This window comes from Epinephelus moara, chromosome 13 (assembly GCF_006386435.1).
Source record: "Epinephelus moara isolate mb chromosome 13, YSFRI_EMoa_1.0, whole genome shotgun sequence".
Lineage (NCBI taxonomy): Eukaryota > Metazoa > Chordata > Actinopteri > Perciformes > Serranidae > Epinephelus > Epinephelus moara.
Window position 1 is genome coordinate 2,220,569 of NC_065518.1, and position 6,593 is coordinate 2,227,161.

At 41.7% G+C, this 6,593-nt stretch overlaps 1 protein-coding gene and 1 long non-coding RNA gene across 4 annotated transcripts in view; one reads left to right on the plus strand and one right to left on the minus strand.

Annotated features, from left to right (window-relative positions):
• LOC126399508 (uncharacterized) overlaps positions 1 to 6,593 on the minus strand; it is a 44,244-nt gene that overhangs the window by 35,417 nt on the left and 2,234 nt on the right. The window lies entirely within an intron of this gene.
• Positions 4,918 to 6,593, plus strand: part of gprc5c (G protein-coupled receptor, class C, group 5, member C) — a 15,334-nt gene continuing 13,658 nt past the window's right edge. For all 3 annotated transcript variants that reach the window (XM_050059457.1, XM_050059459.1, XM_050059460.1), the window contains exon 1: positions 4,918 to 5,178. The gene's annotated coding sequence lies outside the window, so the exon portion shown is untranslated. The remainder of the gene's footprint in view (positions 5,179 to 6,593) is intronic.

The window sequence follows — 6,593 nt, forward strand, 5'->3', positions numbered from 1 at the left end:
CTGTGACGTAATAGGTCAACAGGAAAAAGGTCCAATACTAACAAGCTGAAAGGGGGCATATCTCCACCTATCGTAGAGGAGTCGCACATACTTGGCTCAATAAATGGATTCCCCTCCCGTGCTTGTATACTGGGACAAGGACAGTAGGCCAGTTACATGTCCTCGTCCAGCTGGAACTGTAGAAACACTTAACCGTGCATGTTAACATACTGAGTGAGTAATCAGAGCAGACTGGGTTGTTTCCGGAGGGGGGCTTCAAGAGACAGGCGCTAAGACAGAGGGTGAACATAGGTGTTCCATCACAGTATGAAGAAAATATTTTTTGACCATTAAAATGTGTAAATATGTTCTAAACCAAGATACAAGTACGAACCTGAAAAAGAACACAATAGGTCCCCCAGTTGATACTGACCTTTGATAATTCCAATAAAGTTAATTCAGACACGACGACCACTCATGATATAATCTGAGGTGATGACTGAAGGGTAGAAAACAAGTACGACCCTTTCAAATGTGTTCTTATTAACTTGTTTAACTTTCAGATGGAGCAACAGTTATTTTGGATGTCCAGCCTGAAAACATTTTGTTTCACTGCTTCAGTGAATCTGAATGATGAATGTTTAAATGTTTGTTCTCCTGCATGTTCGGCCTGTTGTTGCTGAAGTGGCTTCATGTGCTCTGTTTACATTTTTCCTTTTAGCACAATTGTAATGCAAAGTGCTCCTGTCTGTGCACTGAGAAGAGTTTTATATGAAGAGGAAATAAATGTTTAACACAGGATTGGTGCAGTTTATTTTGTTATGTACGATGACTGCAGAGTCTGGGACAGATTATATATCAGTCTGTTGGACTGCAGATTATAGACAAAGGCAGAAATGTGCACCAAGAAAATTTACAGCCACATGTTGGACAGGGGAAACAAATCAGTCAGTGCTGTAGATGTTTTTCTGATTTATTATACAGATTATCCCAGAGTATAAAAACACAATCACATAGAGATAAAATACAGCTGTGCACTTACTGAAACATATATCATAGAAAGGTCAGACAAGAATGAATCAGTCCTCTCAGAGTCACAGAATGAGGGACTCTGCAACAGATCTTCTCTAATGTCTCTCTGGGGTTTCAGTTCAAGGAGACGGTGAATCGGTCAATAAGAGAGCTGCCTTAAAGACCTCTGCAGGGGACGTAATGTGGGACGAGGTCAAGGCTGAGACACAGTGGTGCTGCGGTCAGACTCGCACACTGAAGTGACAGCAGACACTTATCTATATCTGGAAATCCGACGGCCACAAGGAGCCACATGGACGGAGCCGCAGAGATAAATAAAACCCTGTTACGTTCACAGACCACGTGGAGGACTTAATCACAAAGACTGGAGAGCTAAAAGCCCGGCGTCCCGTCCACTCTGCAGAGGTCAGCCAGAGGCCTCGCAGAGGGAAATGAAGCAGGGATAATTAGCTCTTGAGCAACAAGTTTGAGTGAGAGTAAACCGGAGGAACATGTAAAGAGCAGGAGGAGGTTCTCTCTGGGTGGACTGCTCCTTTAATCATTGACCAAAACCTCAGACTGTCACTTCCACTGTCAGCACTCAAAGCCCAGTTACAGAAGAAATCACTCTTTTCCTCTGAGTTACGGACATGTAACTCCTTAAACAGAATCATATGCATGATGTAATCCGTATCAGCCTTTTACTATTGAGGGCCGACATGTTTAAAGGAAGACTTCACCCCCCCAAATAATCATTTGTGTATCAGTTACTCACACCGTGTTACACTGAATTCAGTAAGAACACTTTGTTTTTCTCACATGCCTCCACGGTGAACGAAGAATCCAAAAGCCAAGAAAATTCTTGATGAATTGAAGTCATAGGGGTCCACGTTCAACAACAGCAAAACTATATCAACAATTCAGTTTACAAACCCTCACGCAACTCGTGCAGTATAATCCAAGTCTCATTTATCAGACGTACGATCAGTACTTCCCAAACAGACAGACCTTTCTGATGGGGAACACACAGAAAGTGAATTGCTCTCTTCAAAGCCAGACTCCTTTTGACAAAAGCAATAATTTTACCTAACACAGGAGCTGCTGGTCTACTGCTGCCTCCATCAGTTAGTTAGTTTATGTTTTTGTGTGATTTGGTGTTTTAAAGGTTTAGTTCAGATTCACCAAAGTCACAAAATAACACAAACAAGCCACAGCTAAGCTGTAGGTCCACTGACAAAACGGTGGTAACTGACAAGTTGGGATGAGAACGGGTTTGATCCACACATGCACTAAGGGCTCATTTATGCTCAACGTTAAATACGGATCCGGATACAGACGGAGCCTTCTGTCCGTGCTCCGCGTTCATTTCGTCCGTATTTCTGCACGTTTCCATAAAGCTTGTGGAAACGGGCCAAATGGAGCAGTACCACCGGAAACCATGGGGACAGTGTTGCTGTCACTACCTGATACGTAGCTCTAGTGAGACACGAAGAAGAAATAACAATTCAATTTCTCTCATCGGCAGTACTAGAGAAAAGAATTCTCCGTCCTCCAGTCGCAATGTATTTAACGGCCTCACCGACCACCGCCTCCTACAACGCTGCCTCTGTTTTTGTCTTTTATGCAAGAGGTACATTATCAATATCTCCTCCACAGTCGCCATGTTTGTTTTTGAGTTTGTTGTTGTCATAAACTTGTGACGCTGGGCTGCCCCCTGGTGGATATATTAGTTAACATCCATGCCAACGTAAAGGACGCATGGAAGTATGTGGGCAGTGACGGTAACATCGTTTGAAACAGACGTATACATTTTCGTACGTAAAGGGAGCATAAATGAGCCTTAAAATGCACGCTTGGTCAGACCGGCGACAAACCTGAGATGTAGATTCAGACTTACACATATTATGGATTTTTTTTTTTTAAGCCAGTAGCCTTATGAAAATTAAAATCAACCTCTATCTTGAAATCAGAGAGATTTCTAGAACCAGACTTGGCTATCTGAGCTGTTGCTTTACAATAATGTTGGTTGTATTTTGCACCCTATTATCTCTACAGCAGCTTTCAACAGCAAGAACATTTAAAGTGCACAGTGACAGCCTGTCTTTCTGTTTTTCCATCCACCAGATGCCCTCACACTTTCCCTTCTTCCCCCATCACCTATGACCCCACCCATCTACACACCTGTTCCCACTTCATTCATCAGCTCTGCAGTTACCTGGCCCTCCTGCTCACCTGCTCAGCTGCACCTCATTCCCTCATCAGTCACTCAGTTCATGTACCAACCTACCTCCCTGGTCTCTGTTGCAAAGCTGCTGTTTGCTTGTGTTCTTGAGTAAAAGCTCCAGACACTTTGTCGGCTTGTCTGTCTGTCCGTCCGTCCCACAGCTACCTGCCTTTAAACCTGTACATACCTTCATTTTGACATTAAACCCCTGAACTGTCTCTCCTCCTTTGTGAGTGTCTGTGCTCTTCTCTTTACATAAGACATAGAAAGCATCAATACAAGACATAAAGTAAACTAAACACACTCATGAATAATATTTTAAAATGGAAAAAAGGCTAAGATAGATTGGAAGGAACAGGAGAATAGAAAATACAGTACACCTTAGTGGTGTAAAGAAGTTACGATTACAAAATGTAGCCCCAAACTGGAGGTTACTTACCAAATGAAATCATGGAGAAGCACATATCTTAATTATTGTATTCCCAGGATCTGTCCTGTTTGTCTGTGTCTGTGTTTCAGTCCTGTCATTTTGTTCAGTGGTGTATCTGAGTTGTTTGTGCATTGTCACAAATGTAAAGTTGTGGAGCTCAGGAGGAACAGCTGCTGCAGTGTAGGAGCTAATGGGGATGCTGATAAACTAAACAGGTATATTTCCAAGGTAGCAATCTGAATCACCTGCAAGGACCCCCCCCCCTCTCTCCACGGGCCCCTCCACCTCAGGGGCTCCTGTGCAGTCGTACTGCCTGCTCTGTGTATATCTACGCCCCTGGTGCATCTAATGTCAGTCCTATATGTCCTTTAACGACTTCTCTGTTATGTTGGTCGAATACATTCCTCCACCTCTGGTCTATTAAATGTCCCCCAGAGTAGAACTAGAAAGTACGGTGATGCTGCGTTCTCATTGCCCCTTGTCTCTGGAACAGCCCTCCAGAGGACGTCAGACTCTCTGATTCAGTCGACAGCTTCAAATAAAAATCTTAAAACCTCTTATCATTTCACACTTCCCTTTTTGTAGCTTTTATTTAAATAACTAGCATCAGTACTAATTTGTATTTTAATGCATGTGTTTGTGATTAAATCGTATTCCCTCGATCTGATCCTGTGTTTTATGTCTTCTCATTTTTTATGTAAAGCACTTTGAGTTGCACGTGCTGTATGAACTGTGCTGCACAAATAAAATTATTATTAAAGAAATGTTGAGTTATTACCAAAAAGACCTCATCATCCTAACTATTTATATACAATTAGCATGTTTTATGAGTCACTGCTGTGGTTTAAATCTTATGAAATGTGAATTTACAGAATTCATGGAGGAGATTTTTGCAGATATTATGAAAGATTTAGTTTCTTCATGTTGACTGTGACAGAATGAGCTGTCCTCTGCTGCCCCCCCTCATGTCTCTGAACGTCTGTAAACTGCTGCTGCATTGAACACCTGTCACCACCAGGTGTCTCCACACACCACCACCTGTCTGCTGTCACATGTTTTAATGAGTCTGTGAGCAAATCTGTTTATGTGACATAAAAATAAAATTATACAGTCAAACTTCTTAATGCAAAATGATCAGATAGAAGGAAGATGGTTATTTTGGAAAAAGTAGGTTTATGAGATGTTGAGAGAGGGTGTGTGTGTGTGTGTGTGTGTGTGTGTGTGTGTGTGTGTGTTCTTGGGGGTGTGTGTTTGACAAAGAAAGACACAGACTCTCAGCAGCAGCAGCAGCAGTCAGCAGCGCGCAGTGAACCGCTCCTGAAGGATTCTTAACTTTTTATTTTCCGTGTAATTTGAGGTGAAGCTGTTGTGAGATCAGCCTGCTGAGGTTTAATATCACATTCAGCGAAGAGTAGAAACTTTGACTGAGACTTCTCTGGATGATTTTACCGTCAGCTGAGCCGTGTGCAGCAGGTGAAGAACCGTTTCAGAGATCAACAACCAGCTCAGAGTGAAGTGAAGCTGACACACACAGGTACCTCACACATCACACACACCTCAGAGTTTTATGATTTTACTTTTTGTCTGTATATTTATACATTTATTAACATAAACAACAAACATGTCAGTTCAGTGTGTTTATATTGATGCCTGTACTTCAGAGTCCAGGCTGCTGTAGATGCGCAGTAACTCCACTTAATGTTATTTTGCTTGATTTTAAAAGAGCAGATGAAGTCTCTTACCTGCAGGTTAAAGTGCGTCTAACGGCCATTCATGTCCCTGAACGCACCCTGAAGTGTGTGTGAAACTGGTGTCAGTGGTTTGGATGCTTAAAATACTTTCATTCATGTTGATGTGAAAACAAATCTGCTGTTTACAGTAAATCAGCCTGTAGGCTTCATGGTGACGAGGAATAAGAGGCATGTTCCTGATCAGTGTTTTTTCTATTTTCTTTGCAAACTAAATGTATCATCACACACAGCTGCAGACTGCAGATGTGAAGAGGAGGTCTTGTACGATGATTAAATTAGATCAGTTTTAATGTCACGTACACCATCAGACACCATACACTGTGACATGTTTGTGCCTTTGACTCTGGAAAGCAAACAAATAGTAATAATAATAATAATAATATAGAATATACTGATAATAAAAATATATATAGTAAGAATAGAATATCACAAAATAAGATATGATAAAAAGGACACAAAGTGACCATGAAGGAGTTTGTTGTAGTGACTGAAATTGTGTTAAAGAGATGAAAATGACAGGATTATAGATCAGACAGATTCATTAATATTTGCAACAAACTAAGGGAAGTGTGCAGGGATGTGGAGTTTGTTGACGATCCTCCTGATTTTCTCAGACATTCCTTACACACCACTATCACTCACCTACAGTGCAGTCTTGGGATCTCTCCCCAGACGACTTTACACCCACTCTCACCTGGTCCCATCTGACCCTAAAGACACACGTGACCATAACGACTCTGTCAGGGTTCACACTCACTTCAGTTTAAAGCCTGCGACTCCGCACCAGCTCTTTAGAACTGAAGAAGCTTCCTCAAGAAACTCAAGCAAGACCAGTTGTCTGTGATATAGCACTTATAGTTACCATGACCTGATGACTGAGAGTCTTCACTGACAATCTCAGGTCCGTCCAGGGCTAGAGATGCACCGATACCACTTTCTCCTTCCTGATACTGATTCTGATCCCTGAACCTTAGGTATCTGCTGATACCGAGTACCGATCCGATAACAGCGCGTAAAATAAAAATGGATGGGATATGAATTGTTGTATGTCTCAACTCCTAAAACTCTGTGTAAAATATTAAGAAATAAATACATAATAGTAGAATGAATGCCATAAAACTTTTTTTATTATTATTATCCAGTGTTGACACAGATCAAGACACAGGTTAAAGTGCAGCCACACAGTTTGGTAAAAAGA